This window comes from Salvelinus sp. IW2-2015, linkage group LG13 (assembly GCF_002910315.2).
Source record: "Salvelinus sp. IW2-2015 linkage group LG13, ASM291031v2, whole genome shotgun sequence".
Classification (NCBI taxonomy): Eukaryota; Metazoa; Chordata; class Actinopteri; order Salmoniformes; family Salmonidae; genus Salvelinus; species Salvelinus sp. IW2-2015.
In genome coordinates this window covers 14,191,706-14,205,063 of record NC_036853.1, presented here as the reverse complement: position 1 = coordinate 14,205,063, position 13,358 = coordinate 14,191,706, and the positions used below count along the sequence as shown (strand labels likewise).

General features: G+C 40.4%; 4 non-coding genes across 4 annotated transcripts; all 4 read right to left on the bottom strand.

Annotated features, from left to right (window-relative positions):
* Nucleotides 1-8,977: 8,977 nt before the first annotated feature.
* trnad-guc (transfer RNA aspartic acid (anticodon GUC)) lies at nt 8,978-9,049 on the bottom strand. Its single transcript has one exon. It is a non-coding gene; the product is annotated as a tRNA-Asp (tRNA).
* Nucleotides 9,050-9,462: 413 nt separating this feature from the next.
* Nucleotides 9,463-9,533, bottom strand: trnag-gcc (transfer RNA glycine (anticodon GCC)). The gene has a single exon. It is a non-coding gene; the product is annotated as a tRNA-Gly (tRNA).
* A 3,219-nt stretch (nt 9,534-12,752) lies between these two features.
* Nucleotides 12,753-12,824, bottom strand: trnad-guc (transfer RNA aspartic acid (anticodon GUC)). The gene has a single exon. It is a non-coding gene; the product is annotated as a tRNA-Asp (tRNA).
* A 426-nt stretch (nt 12,825-13,250) lies between these two features.
* Nucleotides 13,251-13,321, bottom strand: trnag-gcc (transfer RNA glycine (anticodon GCC)). The gene has a single exon. It is a non-coding gene; the product is annotated as a tRNA-Gly (tRNA).
* Nucleotides 13,322-13,358: the final 37 nt, after the last annotated feature.

Genomic DNA, 13,358 nt, shown 5'->3' with positions numbered 1-13,358 from the left:
GGATAGGATAAAGTAATCCTTCTAACCCCCCCCCCCCCTAAAAGAGTTAGATGCACTATTGTAAAGTGGTTGTTCCACTGGATATCATAAGGTGAATGCACCAACTTGTAAGTCGCTCTGGATAAGAGCGTCTGCTAAATGACTTAAATGTAAATGTAAATGAAATAACACCTATGGAATCATGTAGTAACCAAAGAAGTGTTAAACAAATCAAAATATATTTTACATGAGATTCTTCAAAGTAGCCACCCTTTGCCTTGATGATAACTTTGCACACACTTAGCATTCTCTCAACCAGCTTCATGAGGTAGTCACCTGGAATGCATTTCAATTAACAGGTGTGTCTTGTTAAAAGTTAAGTTGTGGAATTTCTTTCCTTCTTAATGTGTTTGAGCCAATCAGTTGTGTTGTGACAAGGTAGGGATGGTATACAGAAGATAGCCCTATTTGGTAAAAGACCAAGTCGATATTATTGCATGTTAGGTTCTAATTCTCAGAGTAAAACAGACATTATGAAAGCTTAACCAAGTTTATTTCTTCCCAGAGGGTCAATACAGCTGCATTCAGACAAAACATGTTTCCACCACCACAAGAATATATACTCCAATTTAGGGACTCCTCCTCTCCAATCCTTACATCTTTTATGGTTAGACAGGAAGACGAAGTAATAGGGTAATAAACCATAATTTCTCCCTTAAAACTTCTTCTTAATAGGGGGCGCCATTTCCACTTTGGGAAAAAATAGTGCCCAAATTAAACGGCCTCGTACTCTGTTCTAGATCATATGATATGCATATTATTATTACTATTGGATAGAAAACACTCTGAAGTTTCTAAAACTGTTTGAATTATATCTGTGAGTAAAACAGAACTCATTTGGCAGGCAAAGTTCCAAACAGGAAGTGAAAATTCTGAAATGGGTCTCTGTGACAGGCCTCGCCTATTCAATTGCCTTGCATTTATGGATATGTATGCACTTCATACGCCTTCCACTAGATGTCAACAGGCAGTAGAACGTTGAATGAGGTGTCTAGCCTGATGTGGGACCGAATGAGAGTGTTTGGAGTGACAGGTCAGCCATATTGGCAGTATTTTGCTGCGCACCTGGGAGCACCATATCATTTTCTGCAATGCGTTAGGTAGACACGAAGAAATGCTCCGTCTGGGACGTTATTGGATACATATGAGAAAAACATCATAAAGATGGATTTTCAACTGAGTTTGACCAGTTTATTCGACTTTTATTATGACTTTTGGCGCATGGAACGAAAAATTCCAAACGTTCATGGACACATTATGCTAGCCAAAGTTCCTAATTCGACAGAAGAAATGGACATTCTAAAACAAAACAACGATTTATTGTGGAACTAGGACTCCTGGCACTGCATTCTGATGAAAGTTCATCAAAGGTAAGAGAATATTTATGATGTTATTTCGTATTTTGGTTGAATATGTGGACTCCAACATGGCGGAGAATGGCTGAGCGCTGTCTCAGATTATTGTATGCTGTGCTTTTTACTAAAGTAATTTTTTTAAATCTAACACAGCGGTTGCATTAAGAACCAGTGTATCTTAAATTATTTGCCCAACATGTATTTTTCAGCAAAGTTTATGATGTGTTTTTCTGTAAGATTACGTGACTCTCCAAAATTTCTCCGGACATTTTGGTGCTATTTGTGACGATGGCTGCATTGTAAAACCCAGATTTGTAGCTATAAATATGCACATTTTCGAACAAAACATAAATGTATTGTATAACATGATGTCATAAGACTGTCATCTGATGAAGTTGTTCAAAGGTTAGTGATTAATYTTATCTCTATTTGTGGGTTTTGTGAAAGCTATCTTTGCGGTGAAAAAATGGCGTTGTGTGTTTGGCTATTGTGGTGAGCTAACATAAATATATATTGTGTTTTCGCTGTAAAACATTTTAAAAATCGGAAATGTTGGCTGGATTCACAAGATGTTTATCTTTCATTTGCTGTATTGGACTTGTGATTTCATAAAATTATATTATATGATATTCCCTGTGGCGCTAGGCTAGGCTATGCTAGTCAGCGTTTCTGATGAGGAGGATCCCGGATCCGGGAGGGTGATTAAGTAGATTAAGGGGATCTGACCTGACCTCAAACCCTATTTTGCCTAACCCACAGATGTCCATCCGTATCCCCTATAGCAATCCTGTGACTTCCTCCTGTCCACCCGTCACATTCCAAAGCCATCTGGCTCGTACAGATAACCATTAACTTCTGTTATAAAAACCAGTCTCTATCACTCCTTAGATACTATACTTCTGATTATAAATGTTCCAAGTTTAACAGGCAAGAACAGCTCAAATAAGCAAAGAGAAATGACAGTCCATCATTACTTTAAGACATGAAGGTCAGTCAAGCTCGAACATTTCAAGAACTTTGAAAGTTTCTTCAATTGCAGTCGCAAAAAACATCAAGCGCTATGATGAAACTGGCTCTCATGAGGACCTCCACAGGAAAAGAAGACCCAGAGTTACCTTTGCTGCAGAGGATAAGTTCATTAGAGTTACCAGCCTCAGATTGCAGCCCAAATAAATGCTTCACCGAGTTCAAGTAACAGACATCTCAAAATCAACTGTTCAGAGGAGACTGCGTGAATCAGGCCTTCATGGTCAAATTGCTTTAAACAAACCACTACTAAAGGACACCAATAAGAAGAGACTTGCTTGGGCCTATAAACACGAGTGATGGATATTAAACCGTTGGAAATTTGTCCCTTGGTCTGGAGTCCAAATTGAAGATTTTTGGTTCCAACTGCCGTGTCTTTGTGGGATGCAGAGTAGGTGAATTAATGATCTCCGCATGTGTGGTTCTCACCGTGAAGCATGGAGTAGGAGGTGTGATGGTGTGGGGGTGCTTTGCTGGTGACTGTCAGTGATTCATTTAGAATTCCAGGCACACTTAACCAGCATGGCTACCGCAGCGATACGCCATCCCATCTGGTTTGCGCTTAGTGGGACTACAACAGGGCAATGACCAAAAACACACCTCTAGGCTGTGCAAGGTCTATTTGACCAAGAAGGAGAGTGATGGAGTGCTGCATCAGATGACCTGGCCTCCACAATCACCCGACCTCAACCCAACTGAGATTGTTTGGGATGAGTTGGACCTCAGAGTAATGGAAAAGCAGCCAACAAGTGCTCAGCATATGTGGGAACTCCTTCAAGACTGTTGGAAAAGCATTACTCATGAAGCTGGTTGAGAGAATGCCAAGAGTGTGCAAAGCTGTCATCAAGGCAAAGGGTGGCTACCTTGAAGAATCTAATATATATTTTGATTTGTTTAACACTTTTACTTCATGATTCCATTTGTGTTATTTCATAGTTTTGATGTCTTCACTATTATTCTACAATGTAGAAAATAGTAAAAAGAAAGAAAACACTTGAATGAGAAGGTGTGTCCAAACTTGACTAGTACTGTATGTATGTATGTATGTATGTATGTATGTATGTATGTATGTATGTATGTATGTATGTATGTATGTATGTATGTATGTATATGTGGGGAGAACAAGTATTTGATAACCTGCAAAATCGGCAGTGTTTCCTACTTACAAAGCATGTTGAGGTCTGTAATTTTTATCATAGGTACACTTCAACTGTGAGAGACGGAATCTAAAACAAAAATCCAGAAAATCACATTGTATGATTTTTAAGTAATTAATTTGCATTTTATTGCATGACATAAGTATTTGATACATCAGAAAAGCAGAACTTAATATTTGGTACAGAAACCTTTGTTTGCAATTACAGAGATCATACGTTTCATAAGAAATACTTCTTCTCCCCACTGTATGTATGTATGTATGTATGTATGTATGTATGCATGCATGTATATCAGTGGAGGCTGGTGACTTGAAACATTGAGGACAATGGGAGACCCATGGTATAGGCGCAGAAAGCACAGAAACCAAATTGTGTTTCAAAAATCGTCAAAGACAAATTATTTTAAACTAAAGCATTTAATAAAGACATTTATAGTACAATATTATGGGGAAGGGGACTGAGAGGGCTACTTACAGTGTTGGAAAGGGACCACAGCAGTGATTGAATGAGGGTATGAGTTGAGGTGTTCAGAGGCTTGACCAGTGCAGGACAGGATTTTACAGGGAAGACAAAAAAACAATAACACAAGACACTACACAGTTAGACAAAAGAGCTAAGAATGAGTTTGTCCAAGCAAGGAGTAAAATCTTGATGTGTAATAATGTGATTGTGTATGTGATCGAGTCTACATGCAATAATGAGAGAAAATTGATAGGGGTACTCACAGTGCTTGGAAGGTGAACATTCAACGTGCCAGTGGATGAGCGGGCACATGAGATGTTGTGGCTTCAATTCACGTCAGGAGAAAGTTGACAATGGTAGTGGAGTGGAGTAGTCATCATCTCTTAAATCAGGGAACATGAGGGGACTTACAGTGGCTTGCGAAAGTATTCACCCAATTACAGCTGCAACTCTCTATAAGAAGCTTGGCATATCTAGCCACTGTGATTTTTGCCCATTCTTCAAGGCAAAACTGCTCCAGCACCTTCAAGTTGGATGGGTTCTGCTGGTGTACAGCAATCTTTAAGTCATACCACAGATTCTCAATTGGATTGAGGTCTGGGCTTTGACTAGGCCATTCCAAGACATTTAAATGTTTCCCCTTAAATCACTCGAGTTTTGCTTTAGCATTATGCTTAGGGTCATTGTCCTGCTGGAAGGTGAACCTCCGTCCAAGTCTCAAATCTCTGGAAGACTGAAACAGGTTTCCCTCAAGAATTTCCCTGTATTTAGCACCATCCATCATTCCTTGAATTCTGACCAGTTCCCAGTCCCTGCCGATTAAAAACATCCACACAGCATGACGCTATGTCTGGAACAAACCCAACACCTCATCACCCCGAGAATACCATCCCCACAGTGATTTTTTTCTGGCCACTCTTCCGTAAAGTCCAGCTCTGTGGAGTGTACGGCTTAAAGTGGTCCTATGGACAGATACTCCAATCTCCGCTGTGGAGCTTTGCAGCTCCTTCGGGGTTATCTTTGATCTCTTTGTTGCCTCTCTGATTAATGCGCTCCTTGCCTGGTCCGTGAGTTTTGGTGGGCAGCCCTCTCTTGGCAGGTTTGTTGTGGTGCCATATCCTTTCATTTTTTTTTATAATGGATTTAAAAATGGTGCTCCGTGGGATGTTAAAAATTTAGGATATTTTTTTTATAACCCAACCCTGATCTGTACTTCTCCACAACTTTGTTCCTGACCTGTTTGGCGAGCTCCTTGGTCTTCATTGTGCCGCTTGCTTGGTGGTACCCCTTGCTTAATGGTGTTGCAGACTCTGGGGCCTTTCAGAACAGGTGTATATATACACTGTGATCATGTGACAGATCATGTGACACTTAACTAAAGCCCACCTGTGTGCAATCTAACTAATTCTGTGACTTCTGACGGTAATTGGTTGCACCTGATCTTATTTAGGGGCTTCATAGCAAAGGGGGTGAATACATATGCACGCACCACTTTTAGGTTTTTTATTTTTTAGAGTTTTTTAAAAACATCTCACCAATTTGGACTATTTTGTGTATGTCCATTACATGAAATCCACATACAAATCCATTTAAATTACAGGTTGTAATGCAACAAAATAGGCCAAGGGGGATGAATACTTTTGCTAGGCACTATAGCTGTAAATACAAATAGCAGATACATTCCATTACAGCTGCGCTATCGTAGGTTTGGATAACAAGTTTCTCTATGAAGTTAAAATGTTCCTGAATAAAGCCCTGATCATCCACATACCTGACGATAACTGACAGCTGCAAGCAGACTGGTGGCACCATAGGTCCCAGAGTGGTGGGGAAATGTTTACCCCTTGGGGCCTGGAGTTTTTCCTTATATGTTAACCTAACAAGGAAAACTCTGGATCATATAAGGTATGACAGTGATTAATCAGTTGTAAAATGGGCTATGGGAACAGGTTTTCCTAATCAAGTTTTTAAAAACTCCTGGCCCTGGGGGGATGAAAAGCCTGTCAAACTGCAGCTACCTTATATATGTTTATATAAATTATATTTAGACTTGATTAGGGGGGGGATTTCCTCTACCCAGACACATAGACAACAACTGATAGACAATAGAACTCACAGGGCTGAGCTTGCTTTATGCATGTTTGCATCATGCAGACCTATGCAACTATAGGCCTTATATAACAAATGACTCATCTGCCATCACTATTATGTTGATTGATTAATTCCAGGTAGTAATTTTGGATTAAAAAGGTATAGGCAGCCTAGCCAGCCCAATTCTGAATATAATCTAAATTTGATCACAAATGGACTATAAATACATAACGTTACCATTTAGTTTACCCTGACTAGATGGACAGGGCGCATAGGCTGTATGCAGCTGCTCTTATTAGTAGCCTACAGTTGATCAGATAGAAAAATTGTATCGTTTTCATCCCATACAGCATGTTAGATTTCTAATGTTTAGGTGTAGCCTAGGCTGCTGCATAACATGTACAGTGGGGCAAAAAAGTATTTAGTCAGCCACCAATTGTGCAAGTTCTCCCACTTAAAAAGATGAGAGAGGCCTGTAATTTTCATCATAGATACACTTCAACTATGACAGACAAAATGAGAAAAAAAAATCCAGAAAATCACATTGTAGGATTTTTAATGAATTTATTTGCAAATTATGGTGGAAAATAAGTATTTGGTCACCTACAAACAAGCAAGATTTCTGGCTCTCACAGACCTGTAACTTCTTCTTTAAGAGGCTCCTCTGTCCTCCACTCATTACCTGTATTAATGGCACCTGTTTGAACTTGTTATCAGTATAAAAAAACACCTGTCCACAACCTCAAACAGTCACACTCCAAACTCCACTATGGCCAAGACCAAAGAGCTGTCAAAGGACACCAGAAATAAAATTGTAGACCTGCACCAGGCTGGGACTGTCTCTTATACACATCTAGATGTGTATAAGAGACAGGACCTAGTGAATGACCTGCAGAGAGCTCGGACCAAAGTAACAAAGCCTACCATCAGTAACACACTACGCCGCCAGGGACTCAAATCCTGCAGTGCCAGACGTGTCCCCCTGCTTAAGCCAGTACATGTCCAGGCCCGTCTGAAGTTTGCTAGAGAGCATTTGGATGATCTAGAAGAAGATTGGGAGAATGTCATATGGTCAGATGAAACCAAAATAGAACTTTTTGGTAAAAACTCAACTCGTCGTGTTTGGAGGACAAAGAATGCTGAGTTGCATCCAAAGAACACCATACCTACTGTGAAGCATGGGGGTGGAAACATCATGCTTTGGGGCTGTTCTTCTGCAAAGGGACCAGGACGACTGATCCGTGTAAAGGAAAGAATGAATGGGGCCATGTATCGTGAGATTTTGAGTGAAAACCTCCTTCCATCAGCAAGGGCATTGAAGATGAAACGTGGCTGGGTCTTTCAGCATGACAATGATCCCAAACACAACGAAGGAGTGGCTTCGTAAGAAGCATTTCAAGGTCCTGGAGTGGCCTAGCCAGTCTCCAGATCTCAACCCCATAGAAAATCTTTGGAGGGAGTTGAAAGTCTGTGTTGCCCAGCAACAGCCCCAAAACATCACTGCTCTAGAGGAGATCTGCATGGAGGAATGGGCCAAAATACCAGCAACAGTGTGTGAAAACCTTGTGAAGACTTACAGAAAACGTTTGACCTCTGTCATTGCCAACAAAGGATATATAACAAAGTATTGAGATAAACTTTTGTTATTGACCAAATACTTATTTTCCACCATAATTTGCAAATAAATTCATTAAAAATCCTACAATGTGATTTTCTGGATTTTTTTCCCTCATTTTGTCTGTCATAGTTGAAGTGTACCTATGATGAAAATTACAGGCCTCTCTCATCTTTTTAAGTGGGAGAACTTGCACAATTGGTGGCTGACTAAATACTTTTTTGCCCCACTGTATGTCATGAGTTTTTGCTTATGTCTGTCCGGAGTGATTGTGTTTTCATCTTTGCTATATAAATACCGGAGGAAAGTGCAAAGCCTACATGAGCGCACGCAAAAAATGTGCAACCTCTAATCTAAATTTTAATGGATGATGCGATGGAAGCTATCATCATTCGGGATTGTTCGACATCCCAGAAAAGATGTTCAGCATGTAAAGAAAGCATGGTAACGTGCAATTACAGGTGGCTTGATGATAGGCTCCCTGTTAACCAGCTATACATTTGATATCAGTTGGTATTGAACGCTCACCTTTTCATCCTTCTTCATGAAACTGATCTCAGGCAGAGGTTGACCATGAAAATGATCTCAGGCAGAGGTCGACCCTCACTTTTAATTTTCACCTTTTCCGTGAAACCCCAGAGAATGAAAGGGGTTCTTCAACAAAAAGTCCACAACATTTTCGGCAGCGTTGGCAATTCTACCATTCTACCGGAGAAAACTGCACACTCGCACTGGTAGCTAGCTACTGAAGTTAGCAAGGAACATTTAAATTAATTGCACTAAATGGACACAAAAATAAAGTTCTAAACTCAAGAAAACTATTTATAATATACATCTGCCATAATTTGAAAAAACTAATTTGAATTGAATAATGTTCAAAAAAATGCTCAATTATCACTCTTCACTCTTAATCTCAATCCAACAATGTCACCAAGCTTCTCAACACATAGAACCCCCATAATGCTCAGTGGCACAATCCAAATACAACACACTAGGTTCGTTCTCTGATCCTACATCTATGATTGGATAGACCTTTCAAATGGTATCAATAATATGCATATCCTTGCATCAGGTCCTGAGCTACAGTCGGTTAGATGTAATTTTAGGTAAAAATTGAAAAAAAGGTTACGATCCTTAAGAGGATAATGTACACAAATGTATATCCCAGGAAAATGGTGATATTTCAGGTCTCAGTTACAAATCAACAGTGAAGGAGTTAAGAAAAAGGTTTACTCCCCGTCGGGGAATTGAACCCCGGTCTCCCGCGTGACAGGCGGGGATACTGACCACTATACTAACGAGGACCGAAGAAATACAAACAATGTTTTTAATAAAACGGTCCCCTAAATTATTGTCTGCACGTGATACACGTGTATAGCTATACCTCAAGTAACTTTTTACTGGCACAGTCTGAACATTTTAGCAAGAGGTTGCAACATTTTATTTTCAGCTAGGTTAGCTAACATATTGCCTACAAGTGGAAAGACATAGCTAACTACGTTTCAACACGCCATATTTTTTTTTAGGTCAGAAGGGAAAGAACTGGCTTTATCAGTTGTCGAGTTTTATAATAGTATCAACAATATTAGCTAGCTAAAGCTACCCTTAGTTGTTCAAATCATGATACATACTTTTATAAAGCGGGGATTGGAGTGGGCTAATATGCTACAAAAAGAGTGACGAACCGATAAAACGAAAACATAGCAAAACATATTGTTGCATTGGCCGGGAATCGAACCCGGGCCTCCCGCGTGGCAGGCGAGAATTCTACCACTGAACCACCAATGCTTATACATACGTCAAAAACAAGGTCTGTAAATAAGATTCATAAAAAAGTATTTGATGCATATTTTTTTTTATATATATCCGCAGATGTTGTAGTAAGAATACATGTTATCTACCTCATTCACACTTTTCAAACACGGAAGCGTAACGCAGAAACTATGTATACAACTTCTTCCGAGCTCACGTATCCATATGCGTGCCACTAGAGACCCCTGTATTATCATGTTTTTGTTAGCTGATACATCATGACAAAATACACCATATTACTGTCCTGCTAATGTGGCTGCTGGACCTTGTAGGCTAAAGTGCAGAGAAAAAACCCATGACTGGTTGTCCAATTAGTGAGGCAAGATGCAGTCATTTCGAAATGAATATGCATGTTTTTGAGCTGCCATTCAAATGCTTTAGGCTATTGACTGTAGTTTACAGCATAGGGTTTTCTACTCACTTGAAAACAATAACATTCTTCATTACATTGTGTTGTTGTAGCCTAGGTAGGACACATTTAGTAGGCCTACTACCTTAACACCAGCTACATCCTGATTTTATTTATTTTTATAAAAAAGGCCAACACCATATGAGTGGCCTGCTAATGTACCTTTCTGGACCTTCTAAACTGTGGAGAATAGAACCAGACTGATCCAAATGGTTGCATAATCAGGCCTAGGTTGTTGTTTAGACATGAAACAAAACAGGACGTGTGAGTGGTTCTATAAGGAGCGTTGGTGGCAAACCTGATGGCCAAATGGTAAAGAACATCTAGCCGCTAGAAAGCACACTTACCTGCCGATCTTTAAATCCGGTCTCCGTAATTTACTATGGTAGGATGGTCATCTGAATCAGGGTTAGTTTGGCAGCTGGGGTGAAAGAGGAGCGATCACAATAGAGGAAACCAAGTCTAGATTTAACTTTAGCCTGCAGCTTTTATATGTGCTGAGAAAAGGACAGTGTACGGTCTAGCCATACTCCCAAGTACTTGTATAAGGTGACTACCTCAAGCTCTAAACCCTCAGAGGTAGTAATCACAACTGTGGGGAGAGGGGCATTCTTCTTACCAAACCACATGACCTTTGTTTTGTTCAGAACAAGGTTAAGGGTAGAGAAAGCTTGTTGGACACTAAGAAAGCTTTGTGGTAGAGCATTTAACACAAAATCCGGGGAGAAAACCAGATTGCATACCAGAGTGAATACTATAGACATCAAGAAAGCCAGTCAGTTGATTACTGACATGTTTTTCTAACACTTTTGATAAACAGGGCAAAATAGAAATAGGCCTATAACAGTTAGTATCAGCTTGATCTCCCCCTTTCAATAAAGGACAAACCGTGGCTGCCTTCCAAGCAATGGGAACCTCCCCAGAAAAGAAAGAGGTTAAAAAGGTCGGAGATAGGCTTGGCGATGATAGGGGCAGCAACCTTAAAGAAGAAAGGGTCTAAACCATCTGACCCCAATGTTTTTGGGGGGTCAAGTTTAAGGAACTCCTTTAGCACCTCGGACTCAGTGACTGCCTGCAGGGAGAATTTTTGTAGCGGGGCAAGGGAAAAAGAGAGAGAAGCATTGGGGATAGTCACATTAGAAGGGGTGGGAGATGAGGAAATGTTGGATGGGCAAGGAGGCATAGCCGAGTCAAATAGGAATCCTGACTTAATGAAGTGGTGATTAAAGTGCTCAGCCATGTGCTTCTTGTCAGTAACAACCACATCATCATTATTAAAGGGACATGGGCAGCTGTGAGGAGGGGGGATTGTTCTCCAGGTCTTTAACCGTTTTCCAGAACTTCTTGGGGTTAGACCCACAGAGAGAACTGCTCCTTAAAGTAACAATAACACGGAAAATTTAAAAAAAATAAGGTCCACACGTCTTCGACTGAGGGGGATCAACCTGATTCTATACCATTTTACAGAGGCCAGTTCATGAAGGAAGGCTTGCTCATTAAAGTTTTTTAGCAACAGTTTATAACAAATCAGGACAGGTCGTTTCACTGAGCAGCCATTACGAACACAGGCTGTAAAACAGTGATCACTAAGGTCAATACAGAAAACACCAGACTGATACATATCAGGATTATTTGTGAGGATAACATCAAGGCGAGTAGCCTTTTCTGGGTGTTTGGAGTCATACCTTGTGGGATTGGTAATAACCTGAGAAAGATTTAGGGAGTCCCATTGTTTTAGGACTTGATCAGGTGGTTTAAGCATGTCCCGGTTTAGGTCACCTAGCAGGACAAATTCAGACTGAGTGTAAGGGGCCAGGTGAGAGCTTAAGGCAGGTAGGGCCTACATATATTTTGAAGTATTATATGCAAGTGTCACTATGACAATGAACACACCCTGAAAGCACTGAATGGTCTGAACCAGTTGGAGACCTCATGAATGGTCTTGTGTAACGACCTTATTAATAGGCAGCGTTCAGTAGGATGGGTTGATCATTTGATTGACATGTGTAGACCTGTAGAACAATAAACTTTCCTCTAGCGTGGATGATCACCAACGTTTTATAAACTTAGATGAGCAGGGACGATGGGCATCTTTCTTTTGGTGTTTTTCAGAGTCAGTAGAAAGGCCTCTTTAGTGTCCTAAATTTTCATAACTGTGACCTTAATTGCCTACCGTCTGTATGCTGTTAGTGTCTTAACGACCGTTCCACAGGTGCATGTTCATTAATAGTTTATGGATCGTTGAACAAGCATGGGAAACAGTGTTTAAACCCTTTACAATGAAGATCTTTGAAAGAAAGGGTCCTGAAAAAAGGGTGTTTCTTTTTTTGCTGTGTGTGTGTGTGTGTGTGTGTTGGTTGTGTGTGTGTGTGTGTTGTGTGGTGGTGTGTGTGTGTGTGTGTGTGTGTGTGGTGTGTGTTGTGTGTGTGGTGTGTGTGTGTGTGTGTGTGTGTGTGTGTGTGTGTGTGTTGTGTGTGTGTTGTGTGTGTGTGTGTGTGTGTGTGTGTGTGTGGTGTGTGTGTGTGTGTGTGTGTGGTGTGTGTGTGTGTGTGTGTGTGTGTGTGTGTGTGTGTGTGTGTGTGTGTGTACACATGCACTGTTTGACAGCATATCATGATATTTTATGATCATATTCTATCTACCTTTGTAAGAAGAACGATAATGAATTCCCATACCCAATATCATCTTGCCCGTGATAACCAATATGTCTATCCCAGTAAAATGGTGCCCGTTTCAGGTATCTCAGTCACAAATCAATGGTGAAAGGAGGCAATCAAAATATTTTCCTCCCCGTCGGGGAATTGAACCCCGGTCTCCCGCGTGACAGGCGGGGATACTGACCACTATACTAACGAGGACCGAAGAACTGAAAACATAATGTGTCTTATAAAACTGGCCCGACATGCTCTGCAGGTAATATAGTTTATATCTTGAACTAAAGTAGGTTTCTACTGGCACAGTCTGAACATTTTAGCAAAGACATTACAAAATGTGATTTTTAGCTAGGTCAGCTAACATATTGCCAACCAGTTTGAAGACATAGCTAACTAGGTTTCAGCACGCCATATTTTTGTTTTGGTCAGAAGGGAAAGAACTGGCGTTATCAGTTGTCGAGTTTTATAACGTTATCAACCATACTAACTAGCTATAGCTACCTTTAGTTGTTCAAATAATTATACATATTTTTTTTAAGTGAGGATTGGAGTGCTCCATGCTCCAAAAAGAGTGAAGAACAGATAAGGAAATTAAGAAAATAAAGTGGATAACGGAGCAAAATATGTTGATGCATTGGCCGGGAATCGAACCCGGGCCTCCCGCGTGGCAGGCGAGAATTCTACCACTGAACCACCAATGCTTAGATATTTGAGGAAAAACAGGATCTATACATAGTA